This window comes from Mytilus californianus, unplaced genomic scaffold (genome assembly GCF_021869535.1).
Source record: "Mytilus californianus isolate M0D057914Y unplaced genomic scaffold, xbMytCali1.0.p SCAF_3, whole genome shotgun sequence".
Lineage (NCBI taxonomy): Eukaryota > Metazoa > Mollusca > Bivalvia > Mytilida > Mytilidae > Mytilus > Mytilus californianus.
Genome location: NW_026262679.1, coordinates 92,169,943 through 92,178,741, shown reverse-complemented (window position 1 = coordinate 92,178,741; position 8,799 = coordinate 92,169,943).

The following is an 8,799-nucleotide window of genomic DNA, read 5'->3' as shown; positions in this document are numbered from 1 at the left end:
TACTAAAAAAATAACCATATAAGACAAACAACAACGAACAATTGGACCAGATAGCTTCACTTGGTACAGGCACATACAGTGGTGAGGTTAAGCCAGCTTTACTTGCGCACAATCCTCCATCTTGGCCTACCTAGACCGTCAATTCATATGTGCTCACTACAATAGGAAGCTGCTATGTAAGTACCCTTATTTGAACAAAGCCGCCAAAGAAAACAAACAAAAATCTGTTACAAAACTCTTAACAGGTTTCAAATCGGCATCTTTGATGAGAAACCAGTGAGAAGTTAAAACCGCCAGACCATAGGAAGAAAGACCCATTTTATTTGAAATAGTGTATAGGTCATGTCTATAACCCTTGCTGTTGAAAGATGCAAGACCTTTCCCCTAGATTGAATATAGAATCTTTGCAATGTATTTCATATTTTTTACATTACAATAGGAGTCGACATGAGAAATACTGTATAATATTTAACTACAAACATTATATTTACAGACAAGATGCTGCTAATGACTGTAAAAAAATGAAAACAACACTTTATAAATTGCATGCGTCCGAATCGCTGCTTTGGATTTACCTTCACCAGGAACGCTAAGAGCCGACTATTTGAAAGCCAATATGAATAAAAGCCCAAACAGCTGAAGAGCCATATTACCAAACAAGACCTAAAATTAATATCCAAATACGTGTAAAGTCATCTTTAATATCACCTGCATGATCATAGTTCGCACGTTCGCATCTGTCATCCACTCTTAATCACTGTATAGTTTTCCTTTTACTGTCCATCAGGGTATTCGGCAACTTAAATGAATTTTTTTAACAATAGTGATATTTTTTTTGCAACTCACCTAAAATTAGTCTTGGGACATTATAATTATGCTGACGTGGGAGATTTAACTTGAAATCCATTCACTGGTTAAGGAGGAGTAACTGCAAACAAACAAATGAAAATAGACGAATTAAGATCTGTAAATTATAAGTAAACTCTCGGTGGACTAGCAGGAATATAAAGCTCTGACTAATTTTCTACCATTTTTAATGATTAAAAAGACAAAGAATTAAATAGAATTCTGATTTTTAATAGAAAAGAGTATGTCATCCCTTCTAAACTTAGACAGTTTACTGTAACACCAATTACAAGATCCATCATGATTTTTAAAGGCAAAACTGCAATTAATATATCAGTATGGAACAATTCTGTCAAGATTCATTCCATTTCAATGTAAGATTCGAGTTAAAATATTTTGAGTTTCTAGACGTCCGAACAAATTTCATGGTTCATGTAACTTGTGGGGTAATATAAAAAAAGCTATGATCAAAAATGAAAATAAATGGTGTCATAACTAAAACTTAAATTGTGAAAGGACTATACAGATCTGAGTAATTATCTAGTCCTTTTAAGACGGGGATGACAAGCAATAACATTATATAGACATACGAAGATGTGGTATGAGTGCCAATGAGACAACTCTCCATGTTTGACTTAAAAACCCATTTCGACTCGAATGAGGAGGTCGTTGGTTTGATATCCGGCTAGGGCGAATTAATGACTCTAAAACTAGTATTTGCTGCTTTCCCGGTAAGCACAAAACATTTATGGGATAAGAGCAAATAGATATAAAAAGATGTGGTATTAGTGCCAATGAGACAACTCTCCATCCAAGTCACAATTTGTAAAAGTAAACCATTATAGGTCAAAGTACGGCCTTCAACACGGAGCCTTGGCTCACAGACTGGTTGGCTTTGAGTCAAAATAATGTGTCCAGTCAGCTGACGTGTATTCCTGTAGACTATTACCTTGTAAGCAAGAACGTTAAAAATCCGACTCAAGTGTTTTGGTCTAGTACAAAGCAGGGTAAACTATATATTCATTTCTTAGGTCAATATTAATATGCATGTTTGTTTTCTCGCTTGAATTTTTGTTGAATGCCGTATGGCGACCTATAGTTGCTTACATTCACGTCGTTTGGACTCCAGTAGAATGTTGCCTCGTCTGCAACCATACAATATCTCCTTATTCCTATGTGTGATCTTTGCCATTGGATGTTTAACAGCCTCCAGTCAATACATCGTCCCATTTCCTCCTTTCTAAAGTACAAAAGAGAAATACTTACGAACAATCACTAGATACTGCATATATTTTGGAAGTATTATAATACTTTATATGTAACTCCCTTTCATGAAATAAGTTCTAACTTGCATGCTTTTAGGTTAGTTAGCTATACGACACCCAACTAAGTCCAATCGGACTAAAAACAAATAGTTGAAGATGATCAATTAGACATTTTGTGAACACATCAAGAAATATCCTTTCAGTTACCATGCACACGTTCAGATTAACAGACAAACACACATGACATTAATTGTTTGTCTTTTAACCAAACTTAAAGAATGTATAATTCAGCTAAATCGGATACAATCAGGCAGGTTATCTACATGCATTATATCGTGCGTTTTTGTATGATTGTTTGACATTTATTTTTCTTAGTACCATGCATTTACATTCTTATTATATGGCTTGTGACGATGCCATTTCCAAAAAAAAAATTTACTTTCTCATTTTTATACAACAAAAAGTATAAATTGGGTACAGGAGTACTTTGTACTTTATATTACTTGATAACGAATAATAGACGAATTAGCTTTTATCGTTAGATCTTCATTTTTTGTCAATTTACGGTACTTAGACCGCGGCGTCGGTAACGATTGTCTTATGATTATAACTGATAAGTAAATAGAGTTACATAATAGAATTGCATGTGCACATTAATAGACTTTTTAGCATACTTATTCAACTAACGTATAAACAAACAGGTGCAAAGTGACATGTGACCTGACCCTGCAAATAAACAAACAAAATGTTATTATTTTGGAATACTTTATTTATAACTCTTATATTGCACATGAGTATTGAAAACAATATCATTAAACATATTTCTACTATATCAACCTGGTAACTCATACAACAGCTGAATTTGTTTACTGTGACATGTTCAGGTGTTTACGATATTGGTTTATGTTTAAATATCTTAAGGGAACTACGATAACAAATTCTTTGCATTTTATAGTCTAATAGGCATATCATTATGAGATTATAAATATGACAATATTTGCTGTCATATCCGGAAAGAGTCAAGTTACTGCACAATTGGTACTTTTCCAAAGTTTTGTCAACATCAAGGTAAATAAATGAAAAATGCGTTCAACAATAACAATTGTTCACGTTTGCGCATGCCGCTAGAACTCTTGCAGGCAGGTTACAATCAACCATTAGATTTCATGGGCGCAGCCATTTTATGAGCATAACATGGTATTCAGAATTAAGAGTATAGCTAATCCTGATTGGTTGATATGTGCGCCCGTAATTTTTTGTTATTAGAGACTTCGTGCATTGTGCATTATACCAAAGGCCAAATAAATTATTTCTCTTAGCCCTAACGGAACTGAGATGTCTTTTAAACGCTAGGATGAGACGCGTATTTTTAAGTGCAAACTTGATAGGCATGGGAGATAAGTACAAATTACGCTAAGAAAAGCAACGCGAACCTATATTTTTTGGACCAAAAAATACTGTCCTAATAACTTTTCTTTAATTCTAGCAAGGTTTCGTTAAAAAAATCAACTTTCTAAAGTCTGTATCTCGAAAAAGGCTTTCATTGTCGCCTATGGGGAAATTAATTGTTTATTTCAATCTGCAAATGATTACTGTTATTCGTTAAACGGTTTTGCATTTGATTATATTTATAATGGTATATTGGCATTGAGTCATGAATTAATGAAGGAAGATAGTATAATGTTGAATGTTTGCATTATCATTGTAATGGTGGACACATTTCTTGTAATAAATTATGAAACAGAAACCATAATATCTCAGCGGCCTTCAATCTATGAAACGATTCTGAACATAAACTTTTATTTCCAGAGACACAAATCTTGCGCTAAATTCCTATATTCTTTTTCAGCTCTATCGTAGGTCTAAAAACGTGTACTACATGTTGGTTCTAATACCGTATAAGTTTCTGTCTTTGTGTGAGTTGTCTCGGTCATGTTGGTTATAACGCACTAGTTTCTGTCCGTGTGTGGGTTGTCTCGGCTATGTTGGTTATAACGCACTAGTGTCTGTCTTTGTTTGGGGTGTTTCGGCCATGTTGGTTATAACACACTAGTTTCTGTCCTTGTGTGAGTTGTCTCGATCGGCCATGTTGTTTATAAGGCACTAGTGTCTGTCTTTGTGCTGGGTGTCTCGGCCATGTTGGTGATTATGGCGTTTGTTTCTGTTTTGTTTACGTTGTCTCGGCCATGTTGATAATAACGCAATAGTTTCTGTTTTGTTTAGGTTGTCTCGGCCATGTTGGTTATTACACGTTTGTTTCTGTTTTGTTTGGGTTGTCTCTGTCATGTTGGTTATAACACGTTTGTTTCTGTTTTATTTGGGTTGTCTCGGCCATGTTGGTTATTACGCGCTAGTTTCTGTCTTTGTGTGGGTTGTCTCGGTAATGTTGGTTATAACGCACTAGTTTCTGTCCTTGTGTGGGTTGTCTAGGCCATGTTGGTTATTACGCGCTAGTTTCTGTCCTTGTGTGGGTTGTCTCGGCCAGGTTGGTTATAACGCACTAGTTTCTTTCCTTGTGTGGATTGTCTAGGCCATGTTGGTTATAACGCACTAGTTTCTGTCCTTGTGTGGGTTGTCTCGGCCATGTTGGCTATAACGCGCTAGTTTCTGTTCTTGTGTGAGTTGGCTCGGCCATGTAGGTTATTATGGCGTTTGTTTCTGTTTTGTTTGGGTTGTCTCGGCCATGTTGGTAATAACGCGCTAGTTTCTGTTTTGTTTAGGTTGTCCCGACCATGTAGGTTATGACGCGCTAGTTTCTGTTTTGTTCGGGTTGTCTGGGCCATGTTGGTAATATCGCGCTACTTTCTGTTTTGTTTGGGTTGTCTCGGCCATGTTGGTTATAACGCACTAGTTTCTGTCCTTGTGTGGGTTGTCTCGGCCATGTTGGTTATTACTCGTTTGTTTCTGTTTTGTTTGGGTTGTCTCAGTCATGTTGGTTATAACGCACTAGTTTCTGTTTTGTTATGGGTTGTCTCGGCCATGTTTGTTATAATGCACTAGTTTCTGTCCTCGCTAGTTTATGTCCTTTTGTGGGTTGTCTCGGCCATGTTGGTTATTACTTGTTTGTTTCTGTTTTGTTTGGGATGTCTCAGTCATGTTGGTTATCACGCACTAGTTTCTGTTTTGTTATGGGTTGTCTCGGCCATGTTGGTTATAATGCACTAGTTTCTGTCCTCGCTAGTTTATGTCCTTTTGTGGGTTGTCTCGGCCATGTTGGTTATTATGGCGTTTGTTTCTGTTTTGTTTTGGGTTGTTTCGGCCATGTTGCTAATAATGCGCTAGTTTTTGTTTTGTTTAGGTTGTCTCGGTTGTTTATGATGCGTCGGCCATGTTGGTTATGACGCACTTGTTTCTGTTTTTGTATGGGTTGCCTCGGCCATGTTGGTAATAACGAGCTAGTTTCTGTCCTTGTTTTAGTTGTCTCGGCCATGTTGGTTATTTACTCGTTTATTTCTGTTTAATTGGGTTGTCTCAGCCATGTTGGTTATAACGCACTAGTTTCTGTCCTTGTGTGGGTTGTCTTGGCCATGTTGGTAATAACGCACTAGTTTCTGTCCTTGTGTTGGTTTCATTCGGCCATGTTGGTTATAACGCACTAGTTTCTGTCCTTGTGTGGGATGTTTCGGTCATGTTGGTTATAACGCGCTAGTTTTTGTCCTTGTGTGGGTTGTCTCGGCCAGGTTGGTTATTACTCGTTTGATTCTGTTTTATTTGGGTTGACTCAGCCATGTTGGTTATAACGCACTGGTTTCTGTCCTTGTGTGGGCTGTCTCGGCCATGTTGGTTATAACGCAGTAGTTTCTGTCCTTGTGTGGGTTGTCTCGGCCATGTAGGTTATTACGCGCTAGTTTCTGTTTTGTTTGGGTTGTCTCGGACAGGTTGGTTCTAACGCACTAGTTTCTGTCCTTGTGTGGGATGTGTCGGTCATGTTGGTTATAACGCGCTAGTTTTTGTCCTTGTGTGTGTTGTCTCGGCCAAGTTGGTTATTACTCGTTTGATTCTGTTTTATATGGGTTGTCTCAGCCATGTTGGTTATTACGTGCTACTTTCTGTCCTTGTGTGGGCTGTCTCGGCCATGTTGGTTATAACGCACTAGTTTCTGTCCTTGTGTGGGTTGTCTCGGCCATGTAGGTTATTACGCGCTAGTTTCTGTTTTGTTTTCGTTGTCTCGGCCAGGTTGGTTAAAACGCACTAGTTTCTGTCCTTTTGTGGGATGTTTCGGCCATGTTGGTTATTACGCACTAGTTTCTGTCCTTGTGTGGGATGTTTCGGCCATGCAGGTTATAACGCACTAGTTTCTGTCCTTGTGTGGGCTGTCTAGGCCATGTTGGTTATAACGCAGTAGTTTCTGTCTTTGTGTGGGTTGTCTCGGCCATTTTGGTTACTACGCGCTAGTTTCTGTCCTTGTGTTTGTTGTCTCGGCCATGTTGGTTATTACGAGCTTGTTTCTGTCCTTTTGTGGGTTGTATCGGCCATGTTGGTTATAACACACTAGTTTTCGTCCTTGTTTTGGTTGTCTCGGTCATGTTGGTTATTACGCCCCAGTTTCTGTCCTTGTGTGATTTTTCTCTGCCATGTTGGTTATTACGTGCTACTTTCTGTCCTTGTGTTGGTTGTCTCGACCATGTATTTAATTACGCGCTACTTTGAGTCTTTTTCTGGGCTATCTCTACCATGTGTGTTATTACGAGCAAGTTAATGTCTTTGTTTGGGCTGTCTCGACCTTTTTGGTGATTATGCATGTTTCTGTCTTAGTTTGGGTTGTCCGAGCCAAATTGGATAGCACTCGCTAGTTCTGTCTTTATTTAAGTTGTCCCGGCCATGTTGGTTATGACGCACTAGTTTCTGCTCTGTTTGGGCTGTCTCGGCCATGTTGGTTATAACGCGTTAGTTTGTGTTTCCTAGGTCGTGTCATGCGGTGTCGATGTGGTATTGTATGTCTTTTCTTGGTAGCCTATTGTTATGATTTGTTAGAATTTAGGGGTAGTCTCGGTCTATAGTTATATATTATATCAATATTAAAAAATTGTATCCTTTGGTAGTCACGTGAGTATCTCCCAGACGCCAGTAAAACCCATGCTAAACGGGGAGGAGTATTGGCTTTGCGGGATGTATAAATACGCAACCACACCCGATCGGGATGGGTACTTAATATCCAATACCTCGTGTAAGGAGAGTACCACGCTCTCTACACGTTATAGACCCCGAGCCACAACTATTTCAGGGGTCCATAGTAGGCCTTTTTGTAATGCAGAATTTCTTTCCCTATCCAACATACCTTTGACTATTGCAGTCTTAATATCCCTCTCTGTATCTCAGTGGACCCATTTTGCACTATTGAATTTATTCTTAGGTCTTTCCACTACTTTTCGTGGAAATACCTTTTGATATTGTTCCGATTATTGATACCATACGGTGATTACGGTTTCTCCATTGGCCCTGTGTAAGAAAACACTTATTCTTACATGAGTTGTCTCTCTATGCCCTCTTTTTCTTGTTAACGTCATTCCTCTATTATTGTAGAAGATATCGTTAAAATATTTTTCAACATTGTTTGTTCAATCTTAAGGATGTTTCGGTCAATTTTGTATTCACGTCTTTCGACGGCAAATTAATATCCAGTAATACGTGTCATGGCTAAGAATGCGACGAGAACGGTAATGAAGTGATAATTTAAATGAGACTGGACATGCAATATCTATGATACTTATCATTATCCGAATAAGTTTAGTTTATAAGGGAATTGGCGATCAACCAAAGCGGTATGGTAAGATACAGGACATATTGTGAAGACAAGATTATGAGGGTCTTGACGTCAACCAATGCGATATGGTAAGATACAGTACATATTGTGAAGACAAGATTATGAGGGTCTTGACGATCAACCAATGCGATATGGTAAGATACAGTTCATATTGTGAAGACAAGATTATGAGGGTCTTGACGTCAACCAATGCGATATAGTAAGTTACAGTACATATTGAGAACACGAGATTATGAGGGTCTTGACGATCAACCAATGCGATATGGTCAGATACAGTTCATATTGTGAAGACAAGATTAAGAGGGATTTGACGATCAACCATTACGATATAGAAGATACAGTTCATATTGTGAAGACAAGATTATGAGGGTCTTGACGTCAACCAATGCGATATGGTAAGATACAGTACATATTGTGAAGACAAGATTATGAGGGTCTTGACGATCAACCAATGCGATATGGTCAGTTACGGTTCATATTGTGAAGACAAGATTATGAGGGTCTTGACGTCAACCAATGCGATATGGTAAGATACAGTATATATTGAGAACACGAGATTGTGAGGGTCTTGACGATCAACCAATGCGATATGGTCAGATACAGTTCATATTGTGAAGACAAGATTATGAGGGATTTGACGATCAACCAATACGATATAGTAAGTTACAGTATATATCGTGAAGACATACCTCGGTAACTGTTGTTCTTTTTATAAACACATGTACATTAGTTTCGTATTAGTTTGTATAACATATCGGCTTTGATGAACATGCTCTTACTTATATTGCGAAAAATGACCGCTTTAGGCTGGGACACTTGGTATGTTATACTATAGAACAGGAAGATGTTAATATGAAAATTAAAATCATTAAAGTTTGTCACAGGTATCAATGTTGAAAATTCACATAAGGCATACTTTCTTAT